This window comes from Triticum dicoccoides, chromosome 7B (assembly GCF_002162155.2).
Source record: "Triticum dicoccoides isolate Atlit2015 ecotype Zavitan chromosome 7B, WEW_v2.0, whole genome shotgun sequence".
NCBI classification, from domain to species: domain Eukaryota; kingdom Viridiplantae; phylum Streptophyta; class Magnoliopsida; order Poales; family Poaceae; genus Triticum; species Triticum dicoccoides.
Window position 1 is genome coordinate 23,271,433 of NC_041393.1, and position 15,836 is coordinate 23,287,268.

A 15,836-nucleotide genomic window follows, 5' to 3' on the forward strand; every position below is an offset into this window, starting at 1 on the left:
GGCTTCTGCACAGCGTCTTCATCATCATTATCAGTACATCCTACGCAGGTGAGTTAGGATGCACTTGATCCCAGGAAGGTATCTATCCTTCAAACCAGAGGAGTGCTTCAAACTAACAACATTACATAATATCCAACAAAAGAGGGTCGTGCTACACAAGCAGAATACATGGCTCAGTCTAGATATCAGCACAAATCAAGTTGTGCATATTTGCTGTTGGCATGAACCACATCGCCACATGTCGGGTTTGCGAAAGCCATCCATCGCATGGAAGCTTGATGCCTTTCACACACTGAAGATTATCCGGCAAAAAGCTGTGTCGACGAATCTCTGGATATGGTGATTCATGAAACCCATGGTATGATGTGTAAACACAGTCCCCCCTGGTGTATGGAAGTTGCATAGCACGGTAATCATCGCCGGTGATATGATCGATGATTCGTTGGATGATCGGATAATTGAGCCCGAGGAACAAGGAGTGGTTGCCGAGGCTGTAAACCCGCCTCTAGTTGAATACGCCCGGCCCAACGAGCTGGGAGCTTTCTCAAACACGAAGTAGCCATAGCCATCAATGTCACGAACGCCCCACTCATTGTACTGCATGTGGTTTGATGTAATGGTTTGGTCAATTTGGTACGTGCGAATGAGCATCAAATAGCCGCCGTCAGCTGAACGAGCGATAAACCACCACCCATCGGCTGGTATGATTCCAGGTCCTGGAATCATGAAGGCCAGCGCATTTGTGTCTGCTACAACAATTCAAATTGGAGACCAAAATGACAAAAATAAACGATGATATTCAGAGTATGTGTGGAATTAAGATTATTATAACAGTGGAACACATCATAGACAGAGAATTGCAATGTCGTGGTCATAATCATACGCCAAGTTAAAAAAATAAGACAATGACTTTCATATTCTAGCAATATGTCATGGTTCAAACATCATGTAACAATGAGAGGAGATCATCTATGATAGAGCCTACTCATATTCTACCATAGCACTTACTACTACTGTTCTCATATCAACTTTAAGCAATAACATGCATTGTTATAAAAATCTTGGAAACGAGAGTAACATATAGCAATCATGATGTTATGCTCATAATATGTATTCTAACAATCATTAGATGCCAATTTTTCTCATATCAACTCTAACAATAACATGTGTGGTCATAAAAATCTAGGAAATGAGAGGAACATATACTCCCTCCGTCCAAAAATAACTATCTTAAGCTTAGTACAACTTTGTACTAGAGCTAGTACAAATTTGACACACTTATTTTGGGACGGAGGGAGTAGCAATGATGTGCTTATAGACATACTATCTATTCTAAATTTGTAACAATGAACAGGCAGTCGTATTCATGAGGCAAAGATGAGATGAGATAGAACAATTACAGGATGATAGATTCCACCAGTATAGGCAGCCAATCTGTGAGTCAACCGCGTAAATGATGCCATCGTGCACTATAGCATCAGACAGAAATGTTGCCTCAACAGGATTGATGATGAGCCATTACTATGTATGGCGACCGGATTTCAGATAGACTAATCCCATGTTAAACAAGGTAATGAGCTTGTAATCCATGCAGTCTTCTGATGGTGTGGGCACTTGGCAGATTACAACTTTCAGCAAACAGAGGTCGAGCCAAAAGCTTGACGCGTCTCGTGCGTAGTAGGCAGGAGTGTCCGGCGGGCCACGAGGCTCGATGGCGGCGGTATTCAACGATGGAAGGGTGATCTCTCACTGGGTGTAGATATTCATGAGGCGCCATGGACTACCGGATTGGTGGATGAGGACGATCCAGTTGGCCTTCATGCCCGCCCAGTAGTCGCCGCGCATGAAGGAAAGGTGGACGGGTAGTGGTAGCATGTCGAGGGGCACCACGGCAACCTCCGTAGGATCGTTAAGTCGGTGTCTGGGCCACCTACAAGGATCGGCCATCAACAAGCAGGGTGTCTTGAAAAGAGCCGGCCGATTGCAGACGAGTAGATGGTACAAAGACACCGAGCATGCGGCCAGACGGACGGTGCTGAGTAGGTCCATACAATTACAGATCTACTCCAGGAGAACATCAGGGAGGGAATTCCAATCACGGCTCTACGTGTCAGTTGGTTCTGCCATTGGGGTTTCTGGTGCCTGCGAGCCAGCGGGGAAGTGGATTTAGGCCCGCGAGCGAAGAAGCTTCTCCTTGTGTGGCCGAGCAGTGAGCGGGGGGATATGGTACGCGCGAGCTACCAAGGAAGATGGCGCGGACGGGCGAGCAGTGAGCGGGGGTAAATGTTGTGCGGCCGACGATGGGGAAGAGAGGAGGAAGAAGAAGAGAGGAGGAAGAAGAGTGGAAGACAGGGAAGAAAGTGCATTAAATCTCAGTTCTATACCAGGATATACCATCCTTCAGAGTGTAAATAGTTACACCGATGACATGTGGGTCTACCACAAGAAGGCCCATATGTCAGTTAATGGAGAACAGAGGTGCGTAGGCGTATTTGTGGAAGCGTGCTCTACTAGCAAACATGATGACAGTACTGGGTAAGGCTGATTTAGTAACACCAACACGCTGGTTCAGCTTATTAATTACGTGTCCCATCTGCTGCAGTGTGTATTGTCACTTCACTGCGAAGAGTAGTTGAATATAGTTCTCTCTGACCTTTCTACAATATCCATATGCCTCTATGCTCACTTCACTCATTTTACTCCATATTTGTGAACAGAGGGAGGCTTTTACTCCGTATTTGGGAACAGAGGGAGTATCACCATATGGAGGGAACAGAGGAAGGTTGAAATATGAACATGTCAATGGGAGGGAGTAAGCCCCATGCATGCATGCATGCATGCAGCATGCAACACTCACACGTACACGTGGACGCACACAACACTCACGCACCCATGCGACACACAGCACACGACGCAACACACACGCTCACGCTCAAGTGCTCAACCTACTCCCTACGTCCGTGAAAGACTGTACATTTAGAGATTTACACATTGACCAGGGCATAATTAATGCCCAAAAGTAGCAGACTTACGTGTGCATACGACCATTGAGAGAAGAAGATTAAATGAAGGCCATTGCATGTTGTAATTAAGGATAGACATGTAGCCTATACCTAGAGCACAAGTTGGTGGATTAGTCCATCAATATCGATTTAGATTAAAGGCTAAATGCATTGGAAGTGTAGATGTACATCATGTAGTACACTCTTTGTTTTTTAGCCGATGTACACTCTTTGTTGGAAGGCTGAGGGAGGTACACGTGCATGCACTCACATACACAGCCAGGGTAGTTCGCGCGCAAGGGTTGGACTCCTGTCGCGCCTGCGTAAAGTTTTGTTTAACTGATTTCTTTGCTCTGCCAACTGATAGGTGGGACCCAGAAACCAGGTGACAATTTAACCAGTCAACAAAGTGCCACATCGACTATGTGGCCGGTCAGTACGGTGCAATACGGTGGTCTACGATGAGCTACTGATCGTATAATCACCGCAAAACTATATATATAGTGACCGTAAAGAGCGTATTGTTACATACGTTGATGGCCAGTATATTTTTCTCATTTCAAATTAAGCCATATTAATCAGAAAGGACGCAGTATGGACTACTAGTACTAATACTGCTTTGATGTGTCCCGTCAACTCGCCGAACGAGGAGAAGCTTGCTTACTACGCCTCTCCTCGCCCACGCACGCGGTGGTTCGCAGGACGAGGAGAGGGTTTTGAGTCTTTTGACTATAGCGCCTTCTCCCTCTCCCTCTCCCTCGCCCTCTCCCTCGCGGTGGACGTGCAGCAGTTCAATCGGTGTCAGATTGCCAGAACCATATTGTACTGTAGTATCATCATTGTTGGACCTTCCGAAGAGGCGAAGAGCCAAGTGCAAGGTTCACACGAGTACGAACTATTGAACCTCCCGAAGAGGCAAAGAGCCAAGCGCAAGGTTTTATAGGAGTTGTCATCCTAGTAGGAGTGTACTATAACTATAGCGAACGATGCTACTGTATGATGCCGCCACGTCACGTATATCCGAAGCCGTGCCACCTTTTTTCACAAAGAGCGTGTTGGAGCCCATGCAACAACCACACAAGTTGCACGTACACATATCACATTTACTAGTAATAAATTCTAAAGGACAAATGCCAGTATGCCATACAAGTTCATCTCCAATTCATGTGATAAATTTGTGCACGACTAGTCTACATATATTCACAACGCTACCGTTCACAATTACCGTACTCCACTTACACATTATCGATGGGCTACATGGCCTCCTCCAGGTTCCAGTACCAGGTGTTCTTCATGGATGGAACGATCCATAACGGTGGGCAACGGGAATCATTGTCGCAACTTTCTAGTCCGGTTCCACACGATGGATACTCATCCAAGCCGAAGCGGCATAAATCAGGGATAGAGTGTCCCAGCATGTCGTTCATCCGGCGGTGCGCACTGAAGACACAACCATGCTTCATGAACGGCAGGCCTTCCGTGTCGTGCATGGTAGGTGGCATCCGCTTCACAATGGGGTAGCTGTCCCCGATGAAAAGTGAGTACTCTCCAAGAGTGTTCCTCGGCACCCACGTAGCATCACGGGGGTCGAACTCGGTGCCGTTCATCTGGTACACGCGGCATCTCAGATCTGGACACATGGTGACATACATAGTCAAGGTCCATGCATAATAATGTTGTGCTCAAATATGGCGGTCAGTAATACTGTGCAGCAAATAGTACTACTCCGGTATAGAGGAAGTAAAATAACGGGCTTATTATATATAGCCACGCTTGGCTACATGGATGAGATAGTAAGACATGGAAAAACAAAAATGGTGGCAGCTAGTGGGTTCAAGTCTTCAAGGGCCTAGCTAGCTATACGCGTCCTCCAAGGTAAAAAGTACTGCTACTAGTACTACTAAGTATACTACTAGTACAACAATGAAAGAGAAGGCGAGAGGGTTAAAAATGGAATACCTGGGTAGATGGTGAAGGTCCGATCGTGGTAGATTGTGTGACCATGTTGCACATCAGTGGTACCATGGGTATCGACTGCTAAGATAGTTGATCCCAATATGCCAAAGTCAGCTACAAGGTTCCAGGTTAGACCGAATCGCGAATGCAAATGTATATCCAGGATCAGCGATCTTATTTTGATCGGGGGATGACTGGTCCCTGAAAATAATGTAGTACCGTTATGGATGCAAATGATGGTTTGTGCATTCCGTTTGTAATCTCCCGTACCGTAGGATGGCAACCAGATGAAACAAGTCCCCTGGCTTGTCACCGTGAAGATGCGGCCTAGATGGCGCACAACGTCTTCGAACGTGTAGGGGTACAAATCTGCCGCCGCCAACACGCGCCAGCCTCTGTCGTGACTGCCTCTTCAATTGATGGCAATCCTTATGTCGAACACCGCAATGAGATAGTAATTGTCGTAGCCGCGTCGCTTTGTCGGCGGGTCTGTAATTGCTATCTTCTTCAATCTCATGTAGGCATCATCATACATATTCAAGCCTAGCCGGTCCGGAAGGCCGATCTCAATGGTGGAGAAGGGGTCTACCGGAACGGTCGCACTGCTGTGGATGTTGTGCAAAATGATGGTGGTATCCGGCCGGAGGTACGCAAGCCAATCTTTGTTGGCACCGAACCAGACCTATATATAAGACGGTGGGCAGCAGAGAAATTATGAAATGGAAATGGAATAACTAAGTACTACATGATCAAACTCCATTACTGACCTGCTCATCGGACAAAATCCAACTACCTCTCAACGTCGGCAACTCTAGCAGAGTCAACGTGCAACCATGGCCAGGGAGTGGTGGACTGTTCGAAGGATTGTCCCATAGAAGAACCTTCTCCTCGAGGACGCATGGAAGACCAACAAGCATGGCCTTTTCCCAAGTCTGTTTAAGCACCGTCTTGAAAAAGTTGGTGCAGGAAGCACCGAGTCTTGCGGTGGTGAGGACGTCGGTGCAGCATGCGATTTCTCCTAGAGGGTCATCGTCCAAGGTCTCCCAGCCCCGACGAGGAGGAGAACCGCCTGGCGAATCCATGGGAGCAGCGACGAACTGCCTTCTCTTTGGGGGGAGGGGCACTGGCGAGGAGGAGATAAGAGCGTAGTAACCGCAGGGCCACATCCCTTCCAACTATAGATCGTTCCTTAGCGAAGGGGTGAGGCTACTATTTACTACTAGTACTAGCATTATGGAACGTTATGGGATTGCATTATAATGTAAATAATAGCACTAGTAAGAAATTTTTGGCACTAGGTAGTAGTTTTTGGCGTGGAATAAGAAATTTTGGGTATGTTTTTTCTATTTTTTGTACACGCCAACTAGTGTCAAAAAACATCTTACATTATGTGACGGAGGAGTACGTACTCGTACTGTAGCAGTACTAGTACTACTTTTTCTCAACTAGTAGTGCGATGTACTGTACTTCTAGTCTAGTCTAGTATAGTGCACCAGTTTTGAACTCTTGAATCTCAGGGCCAAGGACCTACAGTTGGAAGTGGAGGGTACTACTATTCTCTAGAACCATCGTTGTACTATTAATGCAGGGAAAGTACACCTGCGTAGTGGCCTACTGGGTACTCTTGGTGCTCTATTCAACCGCTCCTCTCACGTAGCTCGCCTACTCAGCCGCTCCTCTCACGCACACACTTGCAGCCTGTATATCAGCGATGGTTACTGCGGGGGCAGAACATTTGAGTTATTTGATATAACGAGACTAGGCATTTCGCTTCCATTTGTGGAGGTGTAATGGATCTCGTCGAACTTTGTTAGTAGTTCCTTCTTTATGTATGAGATGAAGCAAAGCTTTTGCCTCCGTTTAAAAAAACACGTGAAGAGGAATTTCTTTTATAGTAGAGCCGGTAATGGAGTGAAGTCCATGCGTGCAACGCCACAAGATACAGAGTATTAGTAGATCACTTTACGTACAGAGCCATATTGCACAGTTCCCAATGCCCCGCCAGGCTTTTCCGGCTCCTCGGGCTTAATTGGGAGGCGCTAGTTTAAATATGCTACTAGCTGAGGAGGAAGCTGCAAGCGAGGTGCGGCTAGGGCGAGCACGCGAGCCACGGGATGTTGGGAAGGAAAACCTGTTCACGTTGCTAGGCTATCCAGTGCACCCAGATTGTGGTGCCCCACGTCCGTTTGACTTCAAAACTCAAACTACCCGTGTAAAATATTGGCTAGCAGCGAAGTTACTATTTAAAAAAAAAGCCGCTGAGGGAGTCCCGGATTAGGGGGTGTCCGGATGGCCGGACTATGACCTTTGGCTGGACTCCTGTACTATGAAGATACAAGATTGAAGACTTCGTCCCGTGTCCGGATGGGACTTTCCTTGGCGTGGAAGGCAAGCTTGGCGATACGGATATGTAGATCTCCACCCATTGTAACCGACTCTGTGTAACCCTAGCCCTCTCCTGTGTCTATATAAACCGGAGGGTTTTAGTCCGTAGGACGAACAACAATCATACCATAGGCTAGCTTCTAGGGTTTAGCCTCTCTGATCTCGTGGTAGATCTACTCTTGTACTACCCATATCATCAATATTAATCAAGCAGGAGTAGGGTTTTTCCTCCATCGAGAGGGCCCGAACCTGGGTAAAAACATCGTGTCCCTTGTCTCCTATTACCATCCGCCTAGACGCATAGTTCGGGACCCCCTACCCGAGATCCGCCGGTTTTGACACCGACAACCGCCGTGTGTTCGGCCTGGATTGAACCCACAAAACGAGGTATACACTCCCGCGACCACTAGTAGTACTCGTTGGAGTACAACGCAACCTAGAATCGCCTTTTGTCGCTAGTAGTACGTACATTGTTCCTTACAAGAAACCCCTAATAATGCAAGAAACCACTAAAGTGCCAAGAAACTACTACGACTTGCATACATGGCAGACTTAAGACAAGACTACCTTATCAACCATCGTACATGCTCTTACCAACCAGCCCTACCAAGAAACGACTACTCTACAAAGTGTCGTTATAGGCACGTTTCAACCCATGGCCCTGTTTGGATACATTTGTTGTCAATCTAACCCTGCGATCCAAACACCACGTTGGTTAGAGTTAGTTCAGGGTTTGAATCTAACTCTAACCTCTGACAAGTCCCATGTCGCCCATTAAGTCAATGCCTTCTATTCGACAAGGCGTTATGACTTGTGGGACCTACATGTCAGTCTGCACAAAAATCCCCGAGTGACCTCCTACCTCTGGCCCGTACACCTAGTCATCCTCGTCCATGGGACGCAGCTACCACCGCCGGCAGAAGGCGAGGTCAAAACTGTCGGCGGTGCGGAGCCCATGTTGCGGCAGCCCGGATGCCAGCTCCATCCGGCGCTCGCGGCCGCTATCTAGCCAAGATAACTCCGTCTAGCTGATTGTCTGCAAGGTTTGCTAGCTAGATTGGCACGGCAGAGCGGCGGCTTGCTCGCGCGCGCTGCGCTAAGGCCAGCCATCTGGCTCAAGCTAAGGCCAGCGCGGCGGCTTGCTCACTCGTGAGTCACGCTTGGGCCAGCCTGCCAACCCGAGCGGAGGCCAGCGCGGCGTCCGGCCCGTCCAGCGGAGCGGCGTTCAACTCGCTCATCATCGGCGCCACCGACGAACACGCATTAGTACTGTTTGAAGTAATGTTGAGGAAAAATAATGATTTGAGGGGGAATAACAGGATAGAAGGTCAGATGTGGGTCCCTCGTGTCAACGGTCAAACAAAATGTGTTGGTTTAAGCTGCCTCGTCAGCACGGACATGTGGGCCAACCCTGTCATAAATGAGTTTAAACGAACCTAATCGGTAGGAGTACTAGGTAGTAATTTTTGGCGTGGATTAAGAAATTTTGGGTATGTTTTTGCTATTTTTTGTACAATAGATTCTTCCTAGGGCTGGTTGAAAGTGGTAGTTTTTTGTTAAATACTCTACATATTGTAAGTAGGAGTGAAAGTTAAGTTTTGGAAGCCAATAAGCAAGGCTAGTTACATAGTGCATATGTGTACATGATTGAAAGTAAATATCAACCATGAGTGACTAATATCTTGATGGAAAACTCGAAACTATGGAATACTAGGAAAAAATGCATGGTTGGAAATACAAGCAATGTTCATGTGCGTTGCACTGAATCATAATTAGAATAATACTTATTCACAAACTTGATACAAAACATTCTAATTTTGATATACAAATGTCACTAGAGATATATTATGTTTCAATTAGAATATATTCCTTGGGCTGTTTGGTGAGGTCAGGGAGAGATGTGGTTGGTTTTAAGATACTAATTATGGGTTTTTCTGCAAATTGGTAGACAAGTGGGATGTTGGTGAGAAAAGGCAACAACTTACCTAACAGTCGTTAGATGTAGATCTAATGGTCAGAAACGACGGATGGTAAGTACTAGCAAGATCTGTGCATTGCACGGAACATCAAGATGCATTTTTTATAAAACACTTGTTGTGATTGACCCTTGTGGGAGTAATCCCATGTGTAAAAACTAATGATATCTTGAGAAATATGAGATAAGGTGAAGAGGAGTGGGGTGTGGTGGTGATTGGTGGTCGGATTGAGCGGGGGCATGGGGATTGATGACGCCGGCAGCGGCCACCAGGCCAGTTTGTTCCAGAGGCTTCCTTTCTTAATTGCTCAACAATGAGGTATGTTGGAGATAAGGATGAATGAGGGAAGGCCTTGTCTGCAAATGTGGAGAGGGGTGCGGGTATCTTTTATTTTAATTTCCATCCGTCAGATATAGATCGAACGGTCTATATTGCAAGATGGCACACGTACCATCATCACCAACTCGGTTTTTTATAAGAGAAGAAATATAAGTATGGAGATACAAACATATTACCAATACTTGCTTCCGTAAACTAGCATCTACATTCTATTCAACGCCTCAACATGTGGGGCTTAGCACAATGATTTCTTGACTGTGTAAAACAAAGATTTTCCCATTTCCGATAAGGAGGGGGTGACGGCGGCGCACTTTTTGGCCTGCTCTAGTCCTAGTAGTCATACTAGGTGGTCGAAGCACGTGTAGATTTATTCTTTTTCACGTCTCGTGTTCGCCATACTGCCACGACTGTTGATGAATAGACGGTAAGTTATTCACGGGGAAACCCTTGTTGGGCGTGTTTGCAAGAGAGAGAGAGAGAGACATGTACATGGGGCTTTGTGTTGTGTAACATGGAGACACATATACATAATTAGAGAGTGAGTGTGTGAGATACACATGCGGACATGGGGAGAGATGAGGATCCAGATAAATGGGTGTTTGTGTGTGTGTGTGTGTGTGTGTGTGTGTGTGTGTGTTTGTGCACGTGTTTGTGTGTGAGAGGGAGTGTGTGTATGTGGAGTAGAGATACCACTAATGATGTAAACCTAGTATAAGGGAAGGGGGAATGGTGTGACATGTGTAGTAGAGGGATAGCATTGGTGCGGGTAGGGGGAGCAGACTATTTGGAAGAGACATCGAGTGAATGTGTGGGAGAGGGGTGTGAGAGCGATAGCGAGAGAGAGAGAGAGAGAGAGAGAGAGCTAGCGACGGAGAGAGAGATAGGGAGGGGGCGATAGGGGTCGTTTGTGTCCATAAATGGCGTATAGATAGGGAGACAATGTTGATGTTTTTCGAAATCGGCCTATGTACGGAGACACAAGGGAAGCGAGTCATCGTGTGTGATAGGGACTTCATGAGAGATCTAGAATAGATGGTGTAGAGAACAATGTGCGAAATCGAGAACGATGATACATTAGGGAGCTATGGAAAGAGTCATGACATATATGTATACACGGAAGGAGCTGGGGCGGGTCCGCATGTGGGAGAGATAGAAAGAGGAGAGTGGTGCACAAGGAGACAAAAGTGTGCTTGTTTGTAGTGGGGGTGGTGTGTGAGGTGAGTGCGCGAGAACCACATAACTAGGGAGATAGACATTTGGGGCGACGTTTTGTGTGTATGGGAAATATACACTCTACATAGTGCGTGTGCTTGGGAACGAGAGATAGCGGGAGACCTAGAGAGTGAGGGAAGAGATGTGTGCATGCCTGAGAAACAAGTGATAGAGACCTATATTGGGGTCCGGACTTTAGAAGAGAGAGGGGTGTTAATGTGCTCGTGTGTTGGTGTTTGTGGGGAGAGAACGACTTCTCTATGTGTGTGTGTGGGGGGGGGGGGCTTCAGATAAAGAGTGAGGTGTCTATATTTGAGGGATTTTAGTGTAATTGAGATACTGTGCACTCATGGTTGATCAATTTGTTTCACAGTTTGTACTATGAGATAACGATACTTTTGAACATGCGTTATATACCTTGATGTGCCAGAATTACAAACCTAAGATTGGAATTTTGGAAGTCGACTCCATCATTAGATTTTGTAATTCCTTTAAACAGAGATACATTTTTAAGCCGGGATTTCATGATTTCAAATTCATATATCAAACCTAGAGATATACACATACAAGCATGTTCAAACATTATAATCATCCACTTTATTCATACACATACACATTTTTGCTTTTATCATCATATTTAGGATAAACACATTTGGAATTGCATTTGAATTGGACCGTATGATGGTATTTTCTTGTAGTAGCTCAATGATCCATATTTGAATTGAATGGACAATCTAAGTTTCGAGTTGGAGACATTGATTTTCAAAACTTGCACTTTTTTGCATGCAAAACAAACAAATTGTCGGCCATGATATCATAGTCGGCCGTACAAGAGCAGAACACTTATAATTTTAGGCTCCAAAAGCTTTCAAACTTCCCGCTCACATCGAAATATCACGCGCCCGAAAGTTTAGCCCTGGGATATTCTTGTTTTACCCCAGCCACAAGAACGGAAAAGGGCTGCTTTGGTAACTCCATTGTTTTCCCCTCTTTGCCCCCAACATTCTTCCCCAGAGCCCCTCCCCTTCGCCTCCCCGACCCCCCAACCATGGCAAGCCGCCGAATCTAGTCCTCCGCCGTAGCGGTGGACCTCACACCCCGCCGGATCTACCTTCCGCACCTTGGAACCCCCAACTGCCAACTCACCACTTCACCAGAGCCACTTCAGCGACTGGCTTGTCCACCACTCCAGATCTCCTTGACCGCCATCATGGTCCACCGCACCGGATCTACTTAACCGGCGCCCTCGTCCACCATAGTGTAGGCCCTTCACTGACTCCCTCGTCCGCCCCTTCGCTGGCCCTTCATACAAGCCCTCGTCCGTCGCAATAGATCCGCCTCACCGAAAGCACTGTACAACACACCCGCCGAAGCCTTCGTCCACTGCACTGGACCCGCTCCACGGACGCCATATTCAACTCCACCGGCTCTGCTTTACCGATGCCGCAGCCTCATAGGGTTATTTCGATTTGTACTCCTTCAGTTTTTTTCTTTATCGTGCAACTGTTCACTTACCACAGATGATCTTTCTTGTATGTCGACAGGCGCCGCAATCGTAGCACCGGAGCCGCTTCAGCGACGACGACAGCCGGCCCAAACTCAACCGCAACACGAGCACCATCGATGATCCTTAGCTATCAAGTATGACAACGATACCCATATGCGGCCGAGAATCAGGTACTATTATCCAATGGCCGGTGCCTACATTCACTTTCCTAGCATAAGCACCGCACCTGTGAATTTCTTCACGACATAATTCAGTTTTTCATGAGACGTGTTATTCTGCTTGCACCTGTAGGTCCATACTTCTGGCAGTGAACATGTTACTTGTGCTAAATTACATACTAGTGCACATATAGTTAATATGCTTTAGTTTTGTCCTAAGTACTGTATTACTGTTCTTCCTAGATATCACTACTTACTATTTTACATATTGAATGCTATATCTATGATAATGGTGTTGTTCTGATGCCACCTGTTGGTTCCATCAGACTTCTTAATGTTCTCTATGCTTAATTACACATCAGCAAACTAGCATGTGGTTCCGCCGTTTTTTGTTCGTTTTACCCTACATTTTCTCATGCTAGCTATTACATCACTGCTCTGCGCCTCTGTTCATTACTTGTTTGTGTATTCTTGATCTTCCCAAGTTGCATGACTAATTTGATGCTTCTATTAATTATGGAGCTGCCAACCCCATCAAGCAAAATATTTGTTCTTTTGGGGCTGGCACCTCGAACAAGCATAAAAATATAGGGAAGCAGATATATTGTCGGGTATGCACACACCCTTCTTTCATTAGTTTAGACGAACCATCGATGATCAATTCGGACCAGTGCATGCGATTAAAATTAATTTTACCTAAATAGAGGGTGCAGAATAAACTACAACAACTAGATTTGCAACCATGGGATGCTGACGATATCTTCAAAGAACATTGCAACAGCAGCGAGGCTTCGTAGCAACATATGGTAAGCCAGTGTGTTTTAGTACATGTGAAATGTAATGCGAGTGGGCTGCTTTCTTGGCTTGTGCCCTCAACCTGTAATCCTACCGAATTTTAAATAGTTCAGTTGTCTGCTTTGCTGTATTGCTTGATTCGAATGCTTGTTTGTTGTTACACTATACCTGAGTTGGCCAATATGTCAGAAGTGCCTGCTATAGTATCATAAAGAAATGCATGGCTATTTCATTTGAGTCCTTAACTTTTCCTCTCAACTTCATCACAAGACTGTCTTCGTAGTTTATATGAGGCCACACTCTTAAGTGCTTTCTCAGATTATTTCAACTGCTTAGATGCCTTGGCAACTTAAATATAGCGGTGGTACACTCCCTTTCAAATAGGGATGTCAACTGGGTCCCGTTTGATCCCAATTAAAGTCCACTAGTGGTATAATAGTTCAAAAGAGTTTTAGTTTTTTGAGGAAAATGAAGTAGGGAGCTAGCAAAAACTAACTAGATGGTACTGGCGGATGTCGTTTATTTGCCTCTTACATCCCTTGTTTCATCTTACCATTTTAATTTATTTTCGGCTAATGCTGCTTCGAACCATTTAAATATAGCTTGCCATGCTTGGCAATAATTCGTCTGTCATTTAGCATGTAAGCTTACTGCCTGGATCATACGATAACTATCTCTTACTTATGTCCAGCGGAAACCTTTCAGGATGCCGTTCACACTAGGACACAATGTATAACCCCAGAATCTATTTGTGGAAGCAGTGCGCCATCCATGTTACCAGATGGTAGCAGTTCAGAGGCAACACCGCCGGAGAGCAGTCTGAGCACAAATATTATAGTGCTTGAGGCTCTACTCGAGGCAGAAAGAGATGGTGTGGCTGCCATGAATGAGGTAATCTTTATCTTGAAGATGGAAATTACGGAATTAGTGACACGCATTATGCAAGCAACCCAAGAATTAGAGGAAGTAAGAATGATGCATTTGAAGACGGAGGAGGTCCTGCTGTTTGCTAGCTGAAGCCCAGGGTAATCCCGGTTCTTCTTTAGATACCAGTTGAAATTGTCATTAGATTATTGTACTTGCATGTTGTGTCATGTCTCTGAATGGATTATGTTGCAAGACCCCCTATGTTGTCCATGTGTTGTAATGATCCAAATTTTTTAGGCGAGGTAATCCTCAGTACTTGTATGATTGACATAAGGTGAACTGTTTTTCGTGTGAGCATATTGTATTGGATGAAATAACTGTTTGACTCAGAGTGTATCCAACCTACTGAATTCAAAGATCACTGCATTTCTAAATCATAATCATATATAAAGGTGGAATAAATCTTTGTTGTGGTTTTGAAGAAATAAATAACAAAACATAGAATTATCTCTGAATATTCATAATCGAATACAAATTGGATTTGAATTTAGTTTGCCAGGGCCCAGGGCAAACTTGAATGCTAATTCTCCCAAGTTTTGAATGAAGCGGCTAAACACCCACTATAATTTGTGGGCTGCCCGAAGCAAGTGTTTGCGAGATGGAAATTACTATCTACCCCTCCCACTTGACATCCTTATCGACCGGATTTACAGTGCTGTCGATAGGGATAGACTAGTAACTTCAATCAGACGTGACATGACGGCCTCTGAGCCCATTCAGACACGGTGGGCACCAAACGTGGGCGGCAAAACACATTTGATTCAAGCTCGTCCGAAAGACATGTGTCGCTTCCTCCATTTCCCCATTCATGCACGGTGGGAGGTAAAACAAACTCTCCTCGTCCGAAATTGATGTAGGCTAATATTTTAAATAGGGGCAGATGTGTAACTTCCCTCAGACGTGACGCAACCTCCCTACATATCAGCCCCGTTCATAGACCATGGGAGCAAACCGTAGGCGGCACAACACCCTCTGCTCACCCGAAATAGTTACCGACAAATATTTCGGAGATGCGAGATTACCGTCCTATCCCCAACTGACGCGGTGTCCAAAATTTTAAACGGGGGATAAGTTCGTAACTTTCCCACATTTTAGAGAAGCACGTCCCAAAGTTTGAGATCCCCCCTCCCCTCCATTTCCCCATTCATACACCATCGGTGGCACGACAACCTCCGCACTGCGGCCAGCCTCCTCCGTCCGCCACCCCATCCTTCACCTTGCCGGAGCCGCTACCCCTACCTCGTCGTCCACTGCAAGAGATGGACATCTCTCATCCATGGAACTGGACCAGGATCCTTTCATCGCCTCCTCTCGCTTCATCGGCACTGTCGTCCACCTTGCCGTTGCCGCCCCTACGAACGCCTCTTCCACGGCAATAGGATTTATCCCCGGACCTGGCTGTCTGCCGTGTAAAGTGTTCTTCCCCGCCGCCGACAGTCATCGCACCCGCAACACCCTCAACGTATCAGCATAGGCCTACACGGCGTCGCAAGAGAGGTGGCACTCTTCCATATGTGCTTAAGTTATTGATCTCACCCGGAAAATAGATCGTAATTTGTTTATTGTACTTTTTTCTTGT